At 34.7% G+C, this 26,438-nt stretch overlaps 1 long non-coding RNA gene across 6 annotated transcripts in view; it reads left to right on the forward strand.

Annotated features, from left to right (window-relative positions):
- Positions 1-26,438, forward strand: part of LOC138715530 (uncharacterized) — a 63,478-nt gene that overhangs the window by 5,188 nt on the left and 31,852 nt on the right. For 3 of the 6 annotated variants that reach the window (XR_011336384.1, XR_011336382.1, XR_011336387.1), the window contains exons 2-8: positions 2,433-2,620; positions 2,795-2,964; positions 13,560-13,674; positions 13,763-13,867; positions 13,948-14,029; positions 15,157-15,227; positions 22,610-22,710. This is a non-coding gene — a long non-coding RNA (uncharacterized lncRNA). Of the gene's footprint in view, positions 1-2,432; positions 2,621-2,794; positions 2,965-11,049; positions 11,152-13,559; positions 13,675-13,762; positions 13,868-13,947; positions 14,030-15,156; positions 15,228-22,609; positions 22,711-26,438 lie in introns of those variants that run through there. The other 3 variants (XR_011336383.1, XR_011336385.1, XR_011336386.1) reach the window with 3 other exon arrangements.

Consider the following 26,438-nt stretch of genomic DNA (forward strand, 5'->3'; position numbering starts at 1 on the left):
CTTTCAAGTGCTGAAAAGTGAATCTTCTTCTATTGTCTCTGAGGATAGATTTATACTGACTAAAAGAGCGTTCGACGTCACAAGAAGTAACTGGTACATAATTCAATTTCACAATGTCTGCTGGGGATAAGTCCAAGTTAATCTTCACTGTTGATTCACCACTCATCACAGCAACAACCTTTTGTAGTTCTTCATATCCAGGGTTTTTTGAAAGTACAGTGTCCACCTTAGCTCTTACTGCATCTGCAACTTTACCTCTACCACGATTCAGTTGTTCCACAGTACTATTTATAATTTCAAAACTTTCAGATAGTGAAAGGTGCCTATTTTGGAGACTTTTGAGCGTTTTTATGATGCATGAAAATGTATGCTGAATGTGAGCTAAGTCATTCATCACACTTATGTCACAGGTAACTGTTTTCGCAGTATCAATTGAGACTGCATCTTCAGAGTCCAATGCAAGGAGAACATTGTTAATAGAGTCTATATGTTCGGCATAATATTCAACTGCTTCTAGCCATGTACCCCATCTAGTTAAAATTGGCTTTGGTGGCAATGGAATTTCAGGGTACATTTCTTTCAACACGTTAACTCTACTGGGAGCTTTGAGAAATACTTTTTTCACTGATGAAATCAACAAATCTACTTTAGGGAAATTGTCTCTGACCACTTCTGCCACACGATGAAATGCATGCGCCACACAAGTAAAATGAGTCAATTTAGGATATACAACAGATAATGCTTGTCCAGCTTTGACCATATAAGGGGCAGCATCGCTAATAAAGAATAACACATTATCGTACATAATACCCTTTGGCCACAGGATACCCATAGCTTCGTTGAACAGTTTAACTATAGTTTTGTTATTGCACTTTTCTAGAACATCACAATGTAAAAGAATTCGTTCAGAATATTGTTCACTTAACAAACCGATAACTACATTACCAACAAGTCTACCTTCTTTGTCGGGAGTCTCATCAATGGAAACCCAAATTGAACTATCTTTAATTTCATCTCTTATCTTCTGTATTGTCTCATCGTAGATGGATGGAGCATACGTCTTCCTAAGTGTTGACTCATCCGGGATTGTATGTTGAGTATATTTTTCAAGGAATTCCCTGAAGACCTTATTCTTTAGTTTGTAGAGAGGAATATCAGCAGAGATGAGAGAACGGCACAGGTCGATGTTAAACTCAGATCTTACATTCGATGTTGTTGGTTGTGTTAAAAACAATTGTCTCTGCTTGGAATTTAGTTGTTTGTTGGCCTGATGTTTACTAGTTGTAATGTGTTGTTGCACCAGGAACTTTTGTGTAGATGATACTGCACACTGACACAAATTACAAAATAATATTTTATTGTCAGTTGCTAAACCATCTTCTTTAAATTCTGAAATGTAACTTGTTAGTTTTGATTTTAAATTGACTGAATGACGTACTTTTGGCATATTTACCGTCTTTATAGTATGATTTACAAAACTGAACCTATGTGTACTCTGACTGGCATTTAACTGTTGAGCTGCACAACTGAAGTCTGTTAAAAATTTTAAATTAAATTAATACAGTTTTGTAACTTACTTTCCCATTGTTGATAGGACTGCTAATTTTCAAATAACTCTGATGTTAAAGGGATTACTGAACATGTGTTTAAATCTCTATTGTTGAAATGTATTTTTAAAAGTTAATGGAATTTTGTTTTGTTTTATTGTTAAACCTAATATAATATGGACTGTTTTATATGAAATATGGAAAATATATGGAAATTAACGAAAATATGTACTAAACTCTAAAATATGGAAAAATATGGAAAATAAAAGTAGGATTTTTCAACCCTACACATTGTGAAACATAAAGATAATGCAAAATATAAATTATATTAGCTTTATAAGTAAATATGTATTTACATATAAATCCTTTCCCTGGTAATGGGTAAAGAATTGAAGGTCGCAAATAGTTGGGACTCATATTATGATATGACTAGGAACACCCGTTTTCGCGAGTGATTCTTTTCACGAATTTCTTCTAATTGATTCAAGAGAGTTAAAATTGTTATAGGTATGAAATGTCTTTGAATGAGCAGAAATTCGTGGAAAAAAATCATTCACAAAACTGAGGTTTCCATTAAATTTCATAAATAGCTCCATTCATAAATAAAAATTGAGACATTTCTCTTGCACCAATAATACAGGGGGATTAATTTATGTGAAAATATTCTATATTTCAGTATATGGTTCGTGTGGCCCCGGTATTTTTGTAATATTACGGCACAGTTAATATACACCTACCTACCTGTATTCTATAGTAGTTGTTTCTAATTCCAAGCTTGCACCTCAGTCTTGACATTTACGTTGAAGCTCAGTTAGTTCAGTAATAGTTTTAAATTTTAATTAAATAAACTTTTAGAAATGTGTTATATATTTTAAATTTTTTTAGATGAAAAAAATGAGTCTTTAACATCCTCTCCAGCGGCTGAAATTTCCAGAGAATTACTAAACATTTGGCGAGACTTGGATCTAAGTGAGGGCGAAGATTTTGATTCAGATGATTCATTGTGAGATCCAACGTTTACTCTCTCAAAATAAACCGACAAAAGCTCATCTGATACAAATAGCGACACTATGGTAATTTAATTTAACTATCCCTATAACCTACATACTTCAGTTATAAAATTTAACATATTATGTTGACTTATAATTCAGAAAAAACAACTTGATTTTATATTATATTTCATATTTAGAAACCATGTAGCTTATGAGGAAGAGATAATGTTGTAACTCATATCCTTTCTATTACAGGTTGGACCTAAAAAATTAAAAAAAAGAGAAAAAATATACCGTACACAAATCACGTACAATCAGATGTTGTTGATGTAGAAGATCGTCGTACTACCACATATGAAAGTCCAATTAAGGAAATTATTTTGCCAAAAATCACTAACCAAAGCATCCCAAGAGACAATATTGCGGTATGTTATAATTATAATGCAAAGAATCCTACTAATAGACAAGCCTTAACTATATATGTCTATCTATTTCAATATTACTTCTACTGACATATTCATGATTCGCTTTTTCGATGTTACTAATTTCTTAAGAAAAGAATTATATACAATAATGGAATACAATATTTTATTTTGGATCCCAGGTTGATCTCCAACAAATGGAAATGGTACAAGAGCAAGATGCTTCTGATGATGACAGTAAACTACGTGTACAACACATTGTATTTCACAATTCTACTTATAATATGCCCGTACAGGATGTGAGTGAAGTTGACACAAGCGCAGAACAGACATCGTTTGAAGACTCTGTGAATGCTGAAATTTCTAAGCAAAATAAAAATAAACATGCAGGAAAGAAAACTAGTCCTGGTAGAAAGTGGAAAAAAAAAAAATGAAAGTAATTGGACGATCAATATTAAAAAAAGGAAAAGGAATGAAGGATCAGAATACAGTTCATCTACAGGAAAAATAATACAAGCAAGACAAATGGGACCAGGTTGCGCCTTAACATGTAGATATGGTTGCAAAAACAAGGTCACTCATGAAGGCAGAGGAAAAGTTTTCAGTAGATTTTGGAGTCTTTCAGAACACATTAGAAAATGGGATTACATTACAAACAACGTAAGAAGAATTGAAAGGAAAAGAACAACAACTGCTTCGCCTAAAGTCTCTAGAAGACAGTTCACTTTTATTTACACTACTTTACCTGTTGGCAATGAAGAAAATAGTGTGCAGGTCTGCAAAACGATGTTCCTGCATTCCCTCGGCATAAATGACATGTGGGTGATGACAGCTATGCAGGAACTTGATAAAGGAACAGGAATAGTTTCCCCAGATAAACGAGGAAAACACAGAAACCGTGGAAATGCTGTGTCGGAGAGTGTGAAGGATTCCATACGACAACATATTTGTTCTTTTCCAGCTGTAGACTCCCACTATATCAGAAAAGATTCTACACGAAAATTTTTGGATGGTGATTTATCCATAGCAAAAATGTAAGGAATTCAACATAGCCTTCTTTTTACCAAAGAAAGACCAATGTGAAGAGTGTAATACTTACAGTATTGCAAGTACAGATGTGAAGCTCAGTTTAGAAGATTCTCATGTTGGACATATAAAAAAAGAAAGATGTTATACGTGAAATGAAAGAACGTGATAAATTGAAAGCTCAGAATGACAAAAGCGTATGTGCGGCAGTTTTTGATTTGCAAAAAGTTCTTCAAACCCCTTATTCCGATTACTTCTATTACTTAAGAAAATACTCTACCTACAATTTTACAATCTATGATTTGGGAGAAAATAAAGGGTACTGTTTCATGTGGCATGAGTCCGTTGCAAAAAGGGGCTGCAATGAAATTGGTAGTTGCCTACTGAAGTGGATAGAAAGAAAGAAGAAAGAAAATGAAAATATAAAGGAATTCATATTTTTCTCAGATAACTGTTCAGGACAGAACAGAAACAGATATATTTTTGCTCTTTATTTATTTATAAGCGAGAAGTTCAATGTTAAAATTACACATAAATTTCTGGAAAAAGGACACACACAAAATGAAGCAGATTCAATACATGCTTTTATTGAACGAAAGAAAAAGGGACGAACAATATTTACACCTGAACAATGGATAATGCTAGTGAAAATGGCTAAAACAAGTGGAAACCCATATGACGTAACGGAAATGGCACAAAGTGATTTTAAAAACTTGAAGTCTTTAATCACTGACGAAAAGGGCAACTGGAATTTGACAGAAGAAAAAGAAAAAGTAGTCTGGTTGAAAGTTAAGCAAGTTAGAATTGTTGCAGAATTAGGAAAGAAGATTTTCATAAAATACAATCATTTTGATGAGCATGAACATAGTATTGACATACAGCACAAAATCAGAGGAAGACGCAAATCTTGGAAGGATATCAATCTCAAATGTGCTTACACTCAGTGGCGGCTGATTGACTGAGGCAAGTGAGGCCGTGCCTCAGTCACTTGGCTTAACTGAAATCAAATTTTGTGTTTTTATATAATGTATTAGTTATTTGAATGAAGCATATATCGCTGTAGAAGCATTTGAAAACGTTGATGTATATAGAACTGTTTTGCAGTAAAATTTGTTCCTGAGGCCGGGATCGCTCGTGCCGGGTCTGGCTTGTGATGTATATAGACCTGTTTTGCAGTAAAATATGTTCCTGAGGCCAGAATCATTTGTGCCGGGTCTGGCATAATGCATTTCATGTCCTTTCGCGGGCTTTGAGTTTATGCTTAAAACGTTGTAGCTGAGGCACAATTCGTCTGGCCTGGTCAGGTTTCACTCGTCCCATCCATGGGCCAGCCTCAAGGGTAGAGTGGGGTGGGAATAGCCATTTACAGTTATTACAAACGATAACGAACTTTTCACAAAAATGCGAAGTACGGCACAGTCAATGCTTTTTCGATCTAGACCAGGCCGTAATGTTTGTTCGGGTTTTCTATTTCAGTGCATGGAGCTCAGTGAAATATTATATTATAACTTTATTGCTTATCATTGCTAAGCTTTATTTAGTGTGTGGGAGACCGGCCTTGGTTGTCACACATTTTACAAAAATATTATTTAAAAATATTCTAATAGGATATATATTAATCATTTTTACAGAACAGTTAATTCTATCCTTTGGCACCTTAAAATAAAATTATCAAAACACGAGATGAAACAGAAAGTATTAATATTTTATTTTATTTGTTAAGTGCGAAATGAGACAACCAACCCCAGCTCAGGGTTGGTTGTCACATTCACTGGGGTTGGTTGTCACATTGAAAATAAAACCTGAAATAAGATGTTGGAAGTTTTATACTCAACTATTTAAGAATTATATGGAAGAATTGCATGACTTAGTGTCAATAAATTTTAATACAGAGAACAATAATGTTATAATAATGAAACATTTAACTTATAAATATATGAATATTGATCAAATAAACTACATTTAACGAAATTTCACTGAAATTTGAAAAATTTGAATTATAAATTAACAAAAACGTAATTGCAGCACAAAAATGACATCTTCTTCATAATTATACAGGATTATTACTAAGTGAAAATGAAAAAAATGGTATTAATTTTCAGTCTGTTATTTCAAACTGCACAACACGCACAGAATTATTATATTATCCGAAACATACTAATCTGAGTCACAATTGTGGCACACATATATACCACGAAGTCCGGGGTACAGGCTTCATGACCCAACCTTTGCAGTCCTGACATTGTATCCACACCTCCTTAGAACGACTCTTTGAATATGGTTCAAGACAAACAAGACAAAAGCATTCATCTTCTTCACTTTCTGAATGTAGTTCCACTCTGACTTTCTTGACTTGGCTCTTCTTTGTGAACAAAGTTCTCTTGTTGTTAGCTAATTTATTTTTCTTCCTTTGACTAACCTTTTTCCTTTCCTCCAATTTTTTTTTCATGGGAGTGTCAGTTAATATCGCTGTTTCACCTTCCGTATGACACGCCGTTTGTCAGGTTTAGGGCCTGCTTTAGGGAATGGTCTTAAATCTTTTGACGAAACCACTTTTGTATCACTTTTCCCAGTGGTATTATTTAACGTCTTTGTGACATCAACTGGAAAAGAATCAGTAAGAACTTCAGAAAGTCTTGCAAGAGCATCAATATCGACTTGAGGTGAGATTGCTTTACCTGGAGCTGTAGGTTCATTTTCTTTTTCTGAGTTTCCTGTCATTGGCTCATCAATTGGATATTCGCGATCTGTTACCAAACTTGGTGCAAAGTCAGTGTCACTGAAAATATCCCTATTGAATGGCCATATGCCTGTTGTTCGACACCCTGATTGTATATTTTGGATCGTCATAGCCTGAGGATATGCAGTGGTCAGTATTCCTGGAATATCGTATATTGTCATGCTTTTTCCAGGATTACTGACCATCCAAGAATCACACGCTCTGTTAACCGCTTTCTTGAGAGGACCGAAAACTGTCCTGTCTAAGGGCTGCAATTTATGTGAATAATGGGTTGGAAATGATAACATAACCACTCCATTTTCTTTGGCAAAATCAAGACCAGCTATGCTCAAATATAAGCTGTGGTTATCTAGCAACAGCAAAGAAGGCTTTTGCTTAGAACATTTACATTAGTCGTAAAATGCTTCAAGAATTGCAGGAAGTCATCCTCATGCATCCAGCCTGATGAATTCGCGGTGCCTTTGCTCCCAATTGGTCCTCCATTCAAGAAGAAATCGCGAAAGTTTACTCTAGGAAAAATAAAAAATGGGGGTATTGAATTTCCTGTTGCAGAGATGACTCCTGCTAAGGTGACCAGGGTTCCTCTGTCATGGGACACAATAGCCCCAACTTGCTTCCAACCTTCTTGCAACAATCCTGTCTGGAATTTGGGATGTTGTAATTCCCGTCTCATCCATATTCCAGATGTCGTGAGCTTCAAAATGATGGCGTTTCATGACTATGTCTAGGTTGTCAAAGAATTTGTTCACCTGCACTTTATTGAAACCAGTAGCCCTAGCTACACTTGTCGGCTCCGGGGTTCTCAGTGAAAGTTCCCTGTGCCGTTTCATAAAGGCAGTGAACCAATTTGGGCCAGCAGTTTTATTTTCCTCCAGTTTTTAGGGACAGATAAATTATTGGCTACTGCAATCTGATATGCCAACGAACCAACTTCCGATGCATTTAAACCGAAATAAATATCAGCAGTCTCTAAAAGATATTTACACAGATCATTCTCCAGATCATCCGATAGCACCTGTCTGTTTCGGATATATCCGACTAGTTGAAAGAGCACAACAACGTCGTCCTGCAATTCAGCATCTGAAATTTTTTTGCAATACCTTCCCAGTGTTTTGTAATTTATATTGAAGTCTAGTACAGTCTGTCTGATTGACCTATTCAACAATTTAACTTGCTTCACCGCTCACAACATTACGTCTGGTGGAGTTTCCCCACAGTTCGTCTTCTTCTTAAAGTCTCTACCCATGACTTTATGTCTGAAAATACAGACAGACACTTTATTAAAAATAGGTATGCTGTGAGCTAGTGTGTGATTACAAAATAATTAATTATGTATCTCTTAAAATAAATTCAACATCTTATTTACAAGTAACTATTCTAGTGTGTTATGCATTACTGACTGAATTAGTAGTACGTTATTTGCTTAGTGATTAAATACATTATATTCTAAGTAACTAGTATTCTATTAAATAAGCATGTGACATGTTACCATAGATTAAGATGACTGTAATATTATTGTATCATTGTTAGATTAATGTACACTGACGATGCCATGAATAATTGTATTCCAATGGTTAATAAAATATCTATCTGTCTATCTATCTATGTGATAAAGTAGCTAAAATACAAGTTAGACCATTTTAATAGGGAAGCATGGAAAGTAAACAAATGTGATGTTGTGAAGGAATAAAGTATTAAATATTCTTAAGTCCTTTATTCTGTGTGTGCTCGATTCAAAAAGTACTTAAGACATTTGTTAACACTCTATAAATCCAGTCAGAAGTCTTAATTGACTTTAACTGTTTTACCAAATTGTAGAGAATTGTTTCCGCTTCCAGAATATATAAAAACCTCATTTTCACAAAAAATTGACTTAAGACCTTTTTCTCCCGGCCACAGAAATATAAAAAAAGTCGGCACAGCATATCTTGAGGTACTAAGATGCACCTTCAACATTTTTCCCCTGTTACGTGATCACCAGCTGAAATCTAGTGCTTTTCCAGCCCCCAGGTTCACTTCACTACTGGCAACACTTTCTTCAACACCCACATGTTCTAGATATTATGATAGTCATTTTATAGTTCTTACGTTGGTACTTACTTACTTACTTACAAATGGCTTTTAAGGAACCTGAAGGTTCATTGCCGCCCTCACATGAGCTTGCCATCGGTCCCTATCCTGTGCAAGATTAATCCAGTCTCTATCATTATATCCCACCTCCCTCAAATCCATTTTAATATTATCCTCCCATCTACGTCTCGGCCTCCCTAAAGGTCTTTTTCCCTCAGGCCTCCCAACTAACACTCTATATGCATTTCTGGATTCGCCCATACGTGCTACATGCCCTGCCCATCTCAAACGTCTGGATTTAATGTTTCTAATTATGTCAGGTGAAGAATACAATGCGTGCAGTTCTGCGTTGTGTATCAGTCCTATTCCGAGGCTTATTGTAGGGATTCATAACAAGCTGTTTTTTATGGTGATGGGTTGTTAGCCCTTTGCCCAACCCCCAAGCTGGAGGACCACCCCTTATCGGCTGTCCACGACTGCTTATTCAATATATTCGCAGCTACCCTCCATATCTGGAGGCCGTCTCCTCTATCCGCAACCTGAGGACTCGCCATGCCATGGTGATAGGGACTCTTACGTTGGTACACTTGGAATTATTAATCAATCTAGCCCGCTGCTCGATTAAAAATTTCGTTCAAACATAATACTGTATTGTATGTATTTTATATCGCGATTATAATATATTCCGCGAATTGCGAGTTGTACGCGAAGTTACTATTTCCATCACATCACATACCGTAATGCAACTCTGTGGTGTAATTATTATCAGAACTACCGGTATTGTATGTTTCTAGGTAAGTAGAAATTTTGGAGCTTTACATTGCAGTATTACAATGAAATTAACTTTTATTAGAATGTTGACGCTCCAGCTCCATCTCACTTGCCGAATACCTCCAGATGCGCAGCATCTGCTGTTGAATTAGCCGTGAAAAACAAAGTCAATAAATATGCTCATCTTTTAGACAATTATATCTTTGTCCCCTTTGCTGTAGAGACCTTCGGTCCTTGGAGTCATGACACTAAAGTTTCGGTATCTCAAATCGGCCAAATTTTGATCTCCATTACTGGTGATCTTTGTTGCACTACTTATTTGCGTCAACACTTCAGTACTGAAATTCAACGCGGAAATGCAATGAGCGTTTTGGGTACTCTTCCCGAGTTTAGCCCTTTGGACGAATTTTTCTCCTGTAAAATTTATTAAGTATTCCGTATGTAAATATTTGTATTTAGGGTAAAGTTTTATATACCGTATTGTTAAAATTGTTTCAAATTTTCAGGAAATCTGTAGCCATCGAAACTGTAGAGAATTTCGAATGTTGTGCTGTATTATGACTCACTATAATTTAATATGTATTAAGATATTATATTACATAGGCATACTTATATTCTAGAATAGTGAAATTTATAATTAGGGCCTAGACCTACAGATGATTCTGGTGAGGTAAGAGCATTATTTGAATTTTTAAGCATTAGGCCCTATACATACAGTATTAAAAAATAAATTATATGATATAATAATCACATTTTTTTTATCATAATATAAGATATTCTCCAGAGAATCTACATCAAAGAAGGCATGTTTCACTGGCTTATGAGAGATGTATACAGTGATAAACATGTGGTTTTAGTTTGCTTTAATAAATACTTCCAACAATCCATAATAATATACAGGTATTAAATGACTTTTATGTTGAAAGTATTTATAGCTGGAAACTAAAACCATGTGTTTATCACTAAGTTATCATCTCACAGAAGTCAATGGAACAAAAGAAAATTGTGTCTCCTATGGTGCAGTTATTTTGGAGAATTACGTAATATAATTTTACATAACCCTACAAATATTAAGTCTAATGAAGGTGAATTAAATCAAGGTTGAAGTTAGGTTAATGTGTAATTCATATTTTAAGATGCAATAACCATTTTATCTTAAGGTTATAACATGTCCAGAAAGAAAGAGTCTGAAGAACTTATAGGCCTACATCAAGAAAGAAAATAACTTACTTTCGTTACAGAGCAGCTTACAATAAGCAGTGGTTATTCATTCATTCATTCATTCCCATAGATCTTACATGAGCAATGAAGCTTTAATATGTGAAACAAGTCAAAATTTTACAATATTACAATTACAATTTTTATAAATTTTTATGGTCTTACAATTTAGTAATTTTTTACAAATTTTTATAATTTTGTGCAATTTTTTACAATATTTTGGCGAGATGTAGTGAGATGAGGTGAGGTCCGAGGATTCGCCAAAATATTACCTGGCATATGTACAGACAATTGAAGGCTGAAGCAGAATAGGAAGATATCTGTCAAACCAAAGCGGTTCTAATGGCAAGAATTGCAAATCTCTTGTAAGTAGGCCTACCTGTTTTTATAGATAATAGTTGACAGGATCAGTACAGATCTTATTCCATAAGGGTGCATCCATGATAGTGTGTTAAAAAATATTTACACATAATTTAACATATGAAGACTTTTCTGCAACCTAATCTAATGCAACTTCATTATAAACATGCAACTGAATTTTGAAAAATTTTAAGTTTACTTAGAAATACAAGTCCCAAATAAAATAAAATCTCATCACCGACAAACTTTGGTTTGTATAAAAATATTCTTGTTAGAAATTACTTACTTACAAATGGCTTTTAAGGAACCCGAAGGTTCATTGCCACCCTCACATAAGCCTGCCATCGGTCCCTATCCTGTGCAAGATTAATCCAGTCTCTATCATCATACCCCACCTCCCTCAAATCCATTTTAATATTATCCTCCCATCTACGTCTCGGCCTCCCTAAAGATCTTTTTCCCTCCTGTCTCCCAACTAACACTCTATATGCATTTCTGGATTCGCCCATACGTGCTACATGCCCTGCCCATCTCAAACGTCTGGATTTTAAGTTCCTAATTATGTCAGGTGAAGAATACAATGCGTGCAGTTCTGTGTTGTGTAACTTTCTCCATTCTCCTGTAACTTCATCCCGCTTAGCCCCAAATATTTTCCTAAGCACCTTATTCTCAAACACCCTTAACCTATGTTCCTCTCTCAGAGTGAGAGTCCAAGTTTCACAACCATACAGAAGAACCGGTAATATAACTGTTTTATAAATTCTAACTTTCAGATTTTTTGACAGCAGACTGGATGATAAGAGCTTCTCAACCGAATAATAACGCGCATTTCCTATATTTATTCTGCGTTTAATTTCCTCCCGAGTGTTATTTATATTTGTTACTGTTGCTCCAAGATAGTTGAATTTTTCCACCTCTTCGAAGGATAAATCTCCAATTTTTATATTCTTGTTTGAAATTAAGTAAAAAAAATACGTATTCAGTAATGCAGAAGAATATATTTATTACTGTCCCAAGTACTTCACTGTAAGCTTATTACCATAATCTTTAAGGCTATAGGAATAATTAAAAAGGAGCATATTATATGTTTACTTGTTCCAGATATAGTTACACCACAGGCATGTATGTATAAGAAGCATTAAATTGGACTCTCACTTTGAGAGGGGAACAGAGGTTAAGGGTGTTAGAGTGTAAGGTTCTCAGGAAAATATTTGGGACTAAGAGGGATGAAGTTACAAGAAAATGGAGAAAGTTACACAACGCACAACTGCAAGCATTATATTCTTCACCTGACATAATTAAATCCGGACGTTTGATGTGGACAGAGTATGTAGCACGAATGAGTGAGTCCATAATTGCATATGGAGTTAGTCGGAAGACCTTTGGAGAGGCCGAGATTTAGATGGGAGGATAATATTTTGAGGAGATGGAATATGATGCTAGGGACTGGATTAATATTGCTCAGGATAGGGAAGAATGGCGGGCTTATGTGAGGACAGCAATGAACCTCTGGGTTCCTTAAAAGCCATTTGTAAGTAATAAATATAATCTCCATACTTTTATTACAGCATTCATAGAATGCAGTAGAAATAATTATTACCAAATCTGAAAAGAGGCATGCACTGTCTACACCAGGGAGAAACAAGAAATATCCACAACCTGTAACCAGCATCAGATGATTTTTCCAAGGAAGTCATTGCAAGATTTGTATATGATAGACTGAATTGAGATGAAGAAAATTATGGCAGTGACATTTTTTTTATTAATTTTTATAAGTCAAAAGACTGTGGACTTTACATTTATAATTACTTCTTATTTATTGCTACTGGTACTATTTTCATTTCTGTTCAGGAAAAAGAGTAACAGCCATGCTGGTGCTGGGCCGTGTAACAGGAAACTACGATAGATACTCATTTGGAGGATCACGTTCGTTATTAAGGACAATTTTGAAGGAAATGTGGTTTAAATTAAAAACGAGGGCAATCTCAGAGAAAGTAAGAATATTAATTTTAAGAGAATATGTCCAAAGTCTATTGTTTTTCTGGGTGAAGTCTGGATTTTTATGAATGGCAGGCTTTGTTACAATATTTTAAGATAATTTTTTTTTTATTGGGTTATTTTACGACGCTGTATCAACATCTAGGTTATTTAGCATCTGAATGAAATGAAGGTGATAATGCCGGTGAAATGAGTCCGGGGTCCAGCACCGAAAGTTACCCAGCATTTGCTCGTATTGGGTTGAGGGAAAACCCCGGAAAAAACCTCAACCAGGTAACTTGTCCCGACCGGGATTCGAACCCGGACCACCTGGTTTCGCGGCAGACGCGCTGACCGTTACTCCACAGGTGTGGACTTTCAAGATAATAAAGGGAACGAATGTTATAACATTATTAATTCTATGTATATTTCATAGACTCTGCAACACATTCATGGAGCAAACCAGTATCGTTGGTGGTAAGATTCAAGGAGTCATGCATGCATCGACCTGCTGTGGGTGGAAGACTGGTCATTGTGCAAGCTGGAACCTGGTATGTAACTACAATACTATACCTATATAGTGTAGTAACTTTTATTATGTGTTCTCTCTAGAAACTAAATATCTTGCCTCTCTTATAGACGCAGATTTAACTTTTTGCATCCAATCTGAAGACTGGCCAAGATTACTATGGTGCCATGAAGACATTCCAGAAGTGGGTAGAAAGGAGACGAGATCATTTAATGGTAAATATAATTTCTATAGAATCCGAGTATGAACTGTGATGTTAAGTTGCATTATTTATGTTAAAATGTGAACTTTGTAGACATGGCTGAGACAGAATGGAGTACCACTGCCAGACAATGCAAACAGGAATAAACGACACTTGAAAAGATAATTCTCTAAATGTAAGTAATCCATAAGTAATTTTTCTTTGTCTAATGGTGGTTAATTGACTGTTTGTCATTCAGCCATATGAAGCGAGTTGTGTAGACCAATTTATCAACATAATCATTGCCCAAGGTGTGTCATAGGAGGGTGGTCTTCGAATACACCAACCTCCCCACATCCAAGCCATGAGGGTTACCATTGTGCACGACAGAGCCCACCGCTAATTTAGGAAAAGTGAAAATATCTCTAATGATCAGACACCTCATATCAAAACCCACTATTTTTTTAACAAAATATGATATGCCTACAGATAGATTGCTACACATTCAAATACAAGGATGCTAGACGATCTCATCATTGATAATTTCCAAGTTATGTTTTTTTCTGTTGCATAGGACTTAATGGCAGAGTTTCACTTCCAGGGATTAGCTATCATGGTGTTCCAAGAAGCCAGTGAGGCTTATTTCGTTGGTCTCTCAGATACACCAACCTCTGTGACATCCAAGCCATGAGGGTTAACATTTTGCACAATGACTTGCAGCTGGACGGCACATCAGAGGCCACCATTAATTCAGAGGAAAGTGAAAGTCTCTGATAATGAGATTTCTTGTATCAGTACCATTATTTATTTATTTATTTATTTATTTATTTATTTATTTATTTATTTATTTATTTATTTATTTATTCATTCATTAATTCACAAAATATGATATAGTTAGATTTCTGTACCTTCAATAGCAAAGAATTCTGTGAGTGTAGTATTTTTCTTCAAAACTTGCCAGATCCTTGAGACAGATTGCACTGAGAGTTTGGCTTATTTTCCACATTTCTGTTTCAAAGCCTGATGTCATATTTTTAGGTACCGGTACAATGTTATTTATGCAGTATTAATTTTCACTCTGTGTACAATGTAATATATTTTTGATTCTAATTTTAATTCCCCCCCCCCCTTTTCTACTGATATTTACAAGATTAATTGTCCAGTCCAGTGTTGTCACCATAATGTTCACTATAATTCCATAAAAAGTAATTCAGTTATTGTTAAATGGGGCTATGTGTAATTACTTTCTTATATAAAACATGCACAGATCCCCTTTTAACATTGATAATTTCTGTGTTAAACCAAATTCTGTCTTTCTTTTAGTCTCGAAGGATCCTATGATGCCACGAACATTATCAAGAGGTTGGTTAAGGAAGAGGACGTCTGGAAATTTGGTAATGAAATTACTAATTTCAGAATTATTGGCTGATGCAAATGCTGGAGCAAACATGATATGTCTGTCCAAAACAATAGTTATTTTCTTTTTATATCACTTTGTGTTTTTCAGAAAAATAAAATAAATGTGCTGTTACACAGAAAATAATACAGTTGATTGTTCATTGTGTATTTTTGTCGTTGCCTAACTGTGATTTATGTTAAACTAGCTAAAAGCACCCGGCATTTCCCGGGTTTTCCTTTCTGCTTCTATTTTTAATTAAACTGGTTTTTAAATTTTCAGAAATCTCGGAAACCTAACTATAGAAACCAAAACGAATTGTCTTCACTAAGCCATAAAGATGAATCTTTACTTAATATCACTTACATGAATTAATAAACTTCTTAGCCAAATGCCTGCCAGGGTTAACTCAATTTAAAACAGTTGTAAATCAGGCACCGAAAAGAAAACATTTCATCATGTGCCTGACGTTAAATTGTTGTTTTAAATTTATATATTTATTTTGTTTTTTTTTTATTTATTCATTCATCCATTTATTTATTTATTTATTCTGGTGTAGTTAAGGCCATTAGGCCTTCTCTTCCGCACCTCCAGAAATACAAATAAAGTAATAGAAAAATCAAACTATAAACAAAGTAAAACCCAACGAAAATAGAATTCCTTCTCCTCTTCCTGATCAGTTTCAGCATAAAATCAATATATATATATATATATATATATATATATATATATATATCTCATTGAATTTATATTGGAAGATTTTTTACCTCTTGACTGCTGTACAGTTGTCTTAAAAAAAAAGTGGCCGCACTCGTGAACAGCGAATATTTTCAAAGTCCACTTCGGGTCGCGGCGATGTTACACGATGCATGTGCTTGTACAAGCAGTTCCGGAACTGTGAAAGTGTTCCATATCTGCGCCTCGTACACCAGCGGTAGAGTGCTTGTTTAATGATTCAAAGGTTGTGGGTTCGGGCCTTCTTCAAGTTTTCATTTTATTTTTTAATCGTTCTTTAGCGATGTAAATGATATTCAAATTATCATTTATATCCAGTTATCGTTCTTTATGGATATCACGTTATTTATATTTTGTTATCGTTCTTTAGAGATATGAATAAAATTCAAGTCATCATTTGTATTCTGTTATCGTTTTATAACGATATGAATAATAATTATTATTATTGTATCTCCAATGGGGGTTAGCCCTATTTTACATATGTATGTTAGGGCTATAGTTTTATACACAAAAAACATAAGCATAAAGAGAAATGGAAAAGAACATTAAATTAGCTTACGCGATGTAAACAAAACATAAACAATCCGTAAATTAGGCATTGCGATTGCAAAACAAATATCAATTATCAATTTGAAACATACAAAAACATTAACAACACACATACGTAACACTTCTTTAACACAAATATGCAGCTTTCCATACCATACATCATAAATTAATACACAATAGTCACACAAACACAAACTATAATTACGACATTGCGACGACATCAAGCATCCCTTAACTGACTCACATACATAACAAATCAAGCATCCGTTGCAACACATACACTTCAACATAGTAACCACACTTTTAAAAGTTACAAATTTGGCTCCAAGAAGAATAAATAGGACACAGTTACTAATTACTATTCTTCTACAATTTCTTAAATACATCTGTAATAAATCTGTGAAATTCCGATATGAATAATATTCACGTTTTTATATTGTTACCGTTCTTTAGCGATATAAATAATATTCAAGTTATCATTTATATTCTGTTTTCCTTCATTAGCATTATAAAACAATATTCAAGTTATTTATATTGTTATTGTTCTTTCGCAATATAAATAATCTGTATTTTATGTAAGTAATTATTATAACACAAATAAGCATCTTTCTTTGTAAAATAGGTTATTTTATTTAGATAATTAAATACGTATTATATAATATCTTATATTAATTAAATAAAACGATATTTATTATTTATATTCTGTTATCGTTCTTTAGTGATACTGTATAAATAATATTCAAGTTATATATATTGTAATCGTTCTTCAGCGATATAAATAACATAAATTTAATATTAGGTTTGGAAAAATCCAGTTGCATAATAATGGTATTAGTTTTTCTTTTTGTATTATTACATTATACTGTACTATCTTGAACCACAATAAAATGAAAAGGAGTAACGAGGAATTGAACCTGAGATGTTGACATCTAAATTCCGACGTTCGTCCGCTGAGCTATGAGGGCAAAAGTGTGGAAACATTTTCGGAAAAATTGGCCCAATCACACTCTAAGATTTTCTGATGATTCGTAGAAGCTAGTCCAGGATGCGGGAGGCAAAGGCTAATTGGGATTTCCTGGTCTCTGATCGGGTCAAACATCCTGATAGAACTAATATTTAACCCTTGCCGTGACTTTCGGTGAAGTCCGGAGGGCCCAATTAGTCAAATCCACTCTCCTCATCTCCACGCTTGGGCCCCCTGGAATCTAATAAGATGCGAAAGAGATAGTGGTGTGCGGAAAGCAACGGGATGTTACCGCATTTAGGCCTATCCTACCCAAGAAAAACTGCAAACATGAACAAAGGAAGCTTTTAATAGAAGAAGAAGGATCTTCTGCGGACCTCTGGAAAAAGAACTAAGGAAGAGACTAGTGAAGTGCGTTGTGTGGAGTGTGGCATTGTATGGGGAAGGAACATGGACATTACGACGAAATGAAGAGAAACGAATTGAAGCATTTGAAATGTGGATGTGGAGAAGAATGGTGCGTGTGAAGTGGACAGACAGAATAAGAAATAAAATTGTGTTTGAAAAAGTGAGTGAAGAAAGAATGATGATGAAACTGATTAGAAAGAGAAAAAGAAATTGGTTGGGTCTCTGGTTGAAAAGAATAATAGACGACATTAGGATATGTGGATCATATGCGGAGACTAAGAGGAAGGCACAAAATAGGAAAGATGGGAGATTGCTGGGTTTGCAATGAAAGACCTGCCCATGGACAGAACACTTATGTATGTATGTTCAGAATGCCTGGAATATCGTGTCTAAGAACAGTTGCCATTTGCAAAGACTAGTCGATTCCATGCCCACTCGACTGCAAGATGATCGAAATAAGAGGAAGATAGACTAAATATTGAATTGTTTTTTTTTTTTTTTTTTTTGAACGCTTAATTGTTTGAATGTTTTAAGGCCGACGCCAGTAAATTTGTTTTGTCTATGCCACGAAAAATATTTTATTGAGAATAAAATCTTTTTTCTTTCCATTTGCAGCCACAATATCATAATGATAAAGTCATGGCATAATATATTAATGAACCTGATGTTAATTACTAAAATAATCGTAAAAGAGAAAGGAGCCATCATGTATAGTTTGTCTCTCTCAAAAACAGAACAAAAAAAGAACATAAAAAGCACGAGGTTGTAGTCGAACGCAGGACCTCATGAATAAGAGGCCTGAACGCTACCATTACGCTATCGAATAACACACAGAATACTTTAATTATAACTGTAGATATCAGGCAACGTGGTCCAACAACATGTAACTTCGCGTGTCTCCGAATTGTAGCGAAGATACCCGAAGGGAACTTTGTTTCAGGAGAGCGGCCACTTTTTCTTTTGACAGCTGTACACCCACTTATATCATATCCAGATTTTTTAAATATAATTTGAAATTATATCTCATAAATTCAGAAAATATTATATTAATTGTAATTTTATATACAGAATACAGATACAATATAAACTCGTAATAAGTCATTTTTCCACATAAAGACTAATATTCTGAGAAACGTATAGGCCTACCGGTATTTTAGAAATTAAGAGATTTTTATTTCCACAACACTTAACATACTAAATTTGTAATGTGATTATACAGATATAATTTCGCAGCAACACATTTTCGGACATGAACAACAATATTTTGAGAATTAATACAGTGTCATTTTCAGTGGGCTTATGTACATTCACATACTGCATTAGCAACATGACAAAAGTATCATTGAATTGCTTGTTGTATAAAATATAGTTGAGGATGTGAAAAACACGCAGTTTTTAAGTTAATGTGTGCAACTTTGAGCGACTGTCCTTGAGCTTCATTTTAATATGGCCATTACAAATGCTAGTGGCATTGAAATTGCAGTTACTTAAAACTGAATGAGTATCCTAGCAATACATGGAATAAAAACATCTCCTTTTATTTTTGCAGTTAATATTGCCAATTCTATTACGTTTCGTATGAGTTTTTCACACCAATTCTTATTCGTTCATAATTTTGGTGGGTCAATATTTCGCAATAGTACTATTGGTTATTCAATATTAAGTAAATTATGTGGTAGCAATCCTTGTAGTTTCAAAGAATTCTAGGATTCAGTTGTATAAAACAGTCTGCTCACTATCTATAAAACTGCATCGAGGAATTCATAATACGGTCCTGGACTGCGTAAAGATACTTACTGCATGAATTATCTAGTTTTAGCCTTCATGATGTGTAACAACATGTAATTTAATTTCGTGTTAAAATTTCCATGACCTCGTGAAAGTCGATGTTGAATACAACAGACAATTATAAAAAACAATTGACTGTAGAAGATTTTGCATTTTAACCCTCAACTGGTATCGCTTTTTAAGTGTACATTATGATATCAAGCAATACGAGTCTATTTTGACCCATAGATACCAGTTGAGGGTTAATTAAACATGAATATTTGATCTATTTATTTTTATTTTTATAATTTTAATTAATTTAACATCCATTTGCACAATTTTAATGTAACCTATGCTTTTCTCCTGGTTAAATGTGCAAACTTTGGCACATATTGTTCAAAGCGTGTAGATTTGTATAGAGAACATACACATACATATATACATACATACCCACATTCACTTTTATATACTAAGATTTGTATCATAAAAAAATAAAATAAAGTTATATGCAACCTGTCCTTTGTTGAAGTATTCCCTTAGTCCTGAGGCAAAAGTCGGAATATTAAAATTGTGTAATTCTGATTCAATACATCACCTTGTCAGCATTCCATAATGTTATACAACAACGTAATAAATAAATAAATAAATAAATAAATATATATATATATATATATATATAATTACATACTTCAGTTTTCTTTTATTTGGTCGAAATGAATCCTTATGATACAAAATTATAGTTTAATTCTTTTTGTATAGAGATTGGTCGTGAAAAGTATGATTTTTAAATTTTCATTACCTGGTTACTTAAAACTAAAATTTCACAATTCTCATTGCACTATTTAATTATATTTATTCATACATATCTGTATCTATCAAAGAGGAATATGTGCAGCAAAAGAAATGGAAAATAATAATAGCGATGAATGTAATGCAGTTTTAAGAAGAATAAATTTCTTTTAAGACATGATTGTTATATTGCTCCTCAAAATTGATTTAAGGCACATAATACCATCTTTCGTGGCATAAATTGTTTTCATTTTTCTCAGAGTTTGTTTTATTCTGGTCATCGACAATTTTTAAATGCTCTCCACTGACAATTTATTCAATTTATTGAAAAGAATTAATATTAGTGTTTTATGTTCAAAGTTGGTAACACTGAAGTACAGCCATCTTGAATTATTTAGTACTTCACCATATGTTGTGCCAACTACCACTGTATCGAACATGTAAATTAAATAATACCTCAATTACTTATAGCAAAACAGTGACAAATTTAGGAGTGTATTTAGACACAAATTTAACTTTTCAAAGTTAAATGACCTACTATGTAAGAAAACATTTTCTATAATTCATTCCCTCAAACACTTTTCCAATGTTCTCCTCTCGGCCTCAAAAAGAATCTCGTTCAAAAGTTAGTAGTGTTCCATTTTGACTATTGTGATTCTCTATTCACGAACCTGAATACTAATCTTTTCTACAGACTACAGCGTGTTCACAATATCTGCGTTAGTTTCGTTTGTAACATTAGGAAATTCGATTATGTAATGCTGTCATTAAAATTGTTGTCTTGGGATCCTCTTAAAGAAAAAGATTTTTCAGTTCACTCTTATTGCTATTTAAAATATCCACACTCACTTATCAAGCATCTCATTTTGTTCACATTTCGTTACCTCGAACTCAGAACCTTCTCTCTATTTCTTTGCATAGAACATTCTTCTGCTTGTCATCTTTCAGTATATCACTTCCAGGACCCTGGAATCCTGTCACTGACTTTGTATAATATCACAATTAAACTGTAAACACTGATTAACTTTACATTTTCTTCACTGTGTTAATACGAGGAAACTACCTGGCTGGTAGTTTCCAAGTGATATTCTTCATTGTGTGCAGCTAGTGAAGGTCCGCACACACCCCACCACAACAGGAAACCAGAAGGCAGCACCGGACCTTACTGGGCTTAGACAATGAAGAATATGTGCATAAGCGTTCTGCTTATGGGCAGGTCTTCCACTGCAAACCCAGCATTCTCCAATCTTTTCTATTTTCTGCCTTCCTCTTTGTCTTCGCATATGATCCACATATCTTAATGTTGCCTATCATCTGATACTTTCTTCTCCTGTTCACCATTCCTTCCAGTGCATCCTTCAGTAGTCAGTTCCTTCTTAGCCAGTGACCCAACCAGTTCCTTTTCCTCTTCCTGATCAGTTTCAGTATCATCCTTTCTTCACCCACTCTTTCCAACACAGTTTCATTTCTTATTCTGTCAGTCCACTTCACAAGCTCCATTCTTCTCCATATCCACATTTCAAATGCTTCTCCTCATTTCGTCGTAATGTTCATGTTTCTGCCCCATGCAATGCCACACTCCACACAAAGCGCTTCACTAGTTCCTTCCCTAGTTCTTTTTCCAGAGGTCCGCAGAAGATGATCCTTTTCCTATTAAAAGCTTCCCTTGCCATTGCTGTTGCTGTTGAATACCACTTCGAAACCAGGCAGCCAAGTAATTTCCTATGTTAACACAGTAAAGAAGATACAAAGTCAATCAGTGATTATATGTGTTAAAAGTGTATATAGAACAATGGAGAATGAAATGTAAATTAAAGAACCATATCCTTCTCCATGGAATTGCTTGCTAAGCACTTGCTGCGATGCTTAACTTAGGATTAAGCAATAATAGTAAATATAATAACGGACTGTCACATTATAAATTTTACTCTTAACGTGTAATGTATTATTATCATCACTGTTATTTTTAGTCCCCTGCTGTGCAGTAATGGTTAGCCTGCCTGACTGTCAAATGAGCAGGCCAGGTTTCAAATCCTTATTGGGACAAGTTACCTAGTTGGAATTTATTCGGAGGTTTTCCCTCAACCACTTGAAGCAAAATTGCTGGGTAACTTTCGACGTTGGGCCTCGGACTCATTTCGCCTTCATTAGTAGCATTTCATTTACAGGTTGACCAAGAGGACATGACGGACGTGGTTCCAGGTGGCATCTGTCTGCAAGAAATGCATATCCCAGAGAAGCCACAGGGGCTTCAATAAGCGAACTGCGGGTGAGTGGGGGAATGTTGCTACCTAAGATGGCCCCTTGGTGAGTCGTGGAATGGTCGGTGGTATGGCCTTCTGGTTAAGGATGCAACAGATTCAAACACCAGCTGCCATCGATCTGAGGAGGCCGCAGAGAGGGGGGTATGGTCTGCATGCTGTGGCTGAATCGCGCCTTATAGTGCTAGAGGAGTGATCAGAAGTCATCCCACAATAAGCCTACTGGCCCTCCTCCAGAAAAGGAAAAGCACTATTATTTCCTCCTTATTCTTATTTGTATTTGAGCTGTGCTCTTTAGTCTTCCCTTGTGATCCTCTTGGAATTGAATTATTTACTATCACTGCTTGTGTGTGATGTTTGCTGTGATCTTAACCATGCCAGATCAAATAAATAAATAATAAATACATAACAAATGAAGAAATAAATAGCTAATAAGTAAAAAAATAAAGAAGTAAATAAGTACCGGTAAATAAATAACACATCTTATTTTTTCATTATTCCTCATTTCATTTCTGACCAGTCACGTGAGTTCATGATATATTAAAAAAGAATAAAGTATGGAAAAGAAGTGAATGTAATAATGTATTGGGTGAAGAGATTGTAGTGAAACTGCAATGCGGCAATCCAGGTCTAAGACGAAATGTTAAGCAGGGAGTGTGCTACTGGTGAAATGCAGTGCTATACCTACCACAAATTATTAATCTAAAATATTATTAAATATAAACAGTTAAAACATCATTTACTGACTGAAGTTAAGAAAGGAAATCCTGAAACTGCCTGCAATCTTGTTCCAAATATTTGTCGAACCTGTTTAAAAAGTGACGGATGTCTGATTGTAGTTATTGTTGAGAACTGGAAGCAGTATTATCCCAAATCAGTGTTGAGTTCAGACCTTGCCCTTCTACTATAATGGGGGGAGATGAGTCTGACACCAAAAGAAACAATAATTCAGATCTTACGTAACAGCAGAGGTACCTTCAACTGGGGTGACTTTGTCTCATTTTCAGCACCTTTTTCCCTTTAAAACATTTTTATTGTGTGAAAAGTATTTTTGTAAATTTCTCGAATATTATTCTCAAACTGTTTAGTGACTAATGAGTAATATAAACCCAATTTGCAAAGATATTGAAATTTCCAAGTCCACATATTTTTTCCAAAGAAATGGGACAATCTCACCTCGGCCTGGGGTGACTGTCTAGAATCTCGAAAACCATTCAATAAGCCTTTACAGGAAATAGACAATGTCATCCCTACATTATCATACAACAATGAATCTCAATAAACAATAATAACTTCAGTAGGTGAAGGATATAAATCAATTCCAGGAAAATTTCCATCTGTTTTCATATTTTTTAAGTAATTTGAGGAGTACAAAAGCAGACACAAAAAACTGGAAAATAAACAATAATACAGGAATTATTTGCAGTAGTAATCATTCAACTCTAGGACTGAAAAATAGCCTAGTTGTTCCTCTTCACCAATGCAGGTCTCAGAGGGTCAACTTTCCTCAAAATGCTCTCCCATTCATATTGCTGAGATGCCAGCTCTTACTTTGTTAATATTTTGCGCAAATCTCGCCATTAATTCAGGGTGATCACAGAGAAAACTTTTGATCCAATCAGAGGCTGGTGTATTATCCTTGAATTTAGGCACACTTACACCTTTGCCTGGCAGATATTATCGCACAGATATTTTAAAATCAGTTTCATCCACAAGAAACCCAAACTCTGATAACTTGATAAGATGGTCAACAAATGATTGTTCCTGCCTATTGTTGAAAATCTTTTGCCCCCCCCCCTGCCCCAGTGTTTTTGTGTGCCTGTTTTTTTTTTTTTTTTTTTTTTTTTTTCAGTATGTTCTCCAGAGTGGTAATAGGAATTCCATACTTTATGGCTGCTTTTCTTTGCCTTAATCACTTCATTAAGACACATCTACAGCTTTCTTCAGAGTTCCTTCATTGTAGGGCAGGCTACCTGCTGAGGACACAAACACGTGTGTGGTCTGATGGATCAATATGTACCTATATGAAAAAAAAGCAAGTACCAGTATTTGTTAGTATTCATGTATAGCTATAAATGCAAATCAAAAATACATAATTTCATTTTCAATGCAAAACATGAGCAAACTTTGATGAGACAAAGTCACTCCAAATCGCTGTTAGAAATGTCACATTTCCCTATACTCAACACAGTAACCTAAAGTGTTGGCTCAATAATTGTAATTTTCAAGTAGACAGTCCACACCTGTGGAGTAACGGTCAGCGTGTCTGGCCCCGAAACCAGGTGGCCCGGGTTCGAATCCCAGTTGGGGCAAGTTACCTGGCTGAGGTTTTTTCCGGAGTTTTCCCTCAATCCAATACAAGCAAATGCTAGGTAACTTTCGGTGCTGGACCCCGGACTCATTTCACCGGCATTACCACCATTTCATTCAGATGTTGCTACAGCGTCGTAAAATAACCCAATAAAATAAAAAATCAAGTAGATATAGTAAAGAATAAAAACAAATACTTACCAGCTTACTGAAGTAAGTTGAGACACCTGTTGCAATAGAAAGTTTGCTGCACAAGAAAAATGTAAACAACACAATAGCTCCAGTACAACCAACTGTGGAACTACAAAGTCCAGTCTGAAATTTCCATACTGAAACTGTTCTGTCATATATCAGAATCAGACATTAGTAACCTGTTTCATTGGAACAAATGTGAGATTGCGCCACTTATATTTTTCCGTGACATGAGACAAAGTCACCCCAACTGAAGGTAGGTAGTCTATGTGAAAGGGAACAGAGAAAAATGTGGTCAATTAAAGAAATAGAGCTTTCATTTGTTTTAAATACTACTAAATGTTGACATTGGTACCCATTAACTTAAAAATGTGAATATTGTTACGTATAACATGGTGAATATGAACTATCCTTCTGTGTAAAATTATCCCATAAAGCCGATGTTAAGTATCCTTTTACATAAACAGCCAAAATTTAGTAGTCCTACAATAGTAATAACTGGCCAATTAAATTAGACGAATGCATCTTACAGTAAAGTTTTGAAGAGCTTTGATACAAGAACTTCAAAGTCAGTTTTAAATGCATTTCACACAGTTTGCAAAATGTACCATCCCGAGCAGAATCGAAATACAACAAATGATATTTATTTTTCCCATCATTCTTTATACTTTGATTTCACTCCAACCGTTTTATTCATTGACTTGCCCAACAGCACTAGATGAATTTTACCAGTTCACAGATTTCGCTTTCACTTACAGTCAATTGAGAATTAACTTCATTAAATTCAACAGGTCCTCTTTCCATTGACTTCTCAATTTGGTACATCTTTTCATTTTAAGAAAAGTAAAGAATGTCTCTTATTTTGCCATCATACACTGAAATATTTATATTTACTTTATGTGCTACAACTATTTCAGTAAACAAAATTATTATATTTGCTAAACAAAACTAAGACTGGAAATCACGCTAATAAAAACACAGCACTGACTTCTTAACTGTAATAAACAAGACTGGAGATTGAGATGGTTTAAATGTGGCACACCAACCTTTAAGGAAACAACTATCTGACAATCTACATAACACAATAATTTGTTTCAGTTACTGTAAAGTCATATCAAATTGAAATATAATACTCTATAAATTATTTTTTTCTACTTTTAATATTTCTGAAATCTCGAGTGGGAACATCGTGGAATCCAGGGGAGGATGTCCTTCCCCAGCCACCTCTTGAAAT

Source organism: Periplaneta americana, chromosome 15 (assembly GCF_040183065.1).
Source record: "Periplaneta americana isolate PAMFEO1 chromosome 15, P.americana_PAMFEO1_priV1, whole genome shotgun sequence".
NCBI classification, from domain to species: Eukaryota; Metazoa; Arthropoda; class Insecta; order Blattodea; family Blattidae; genus Periplaneta; species Periplaneta americana.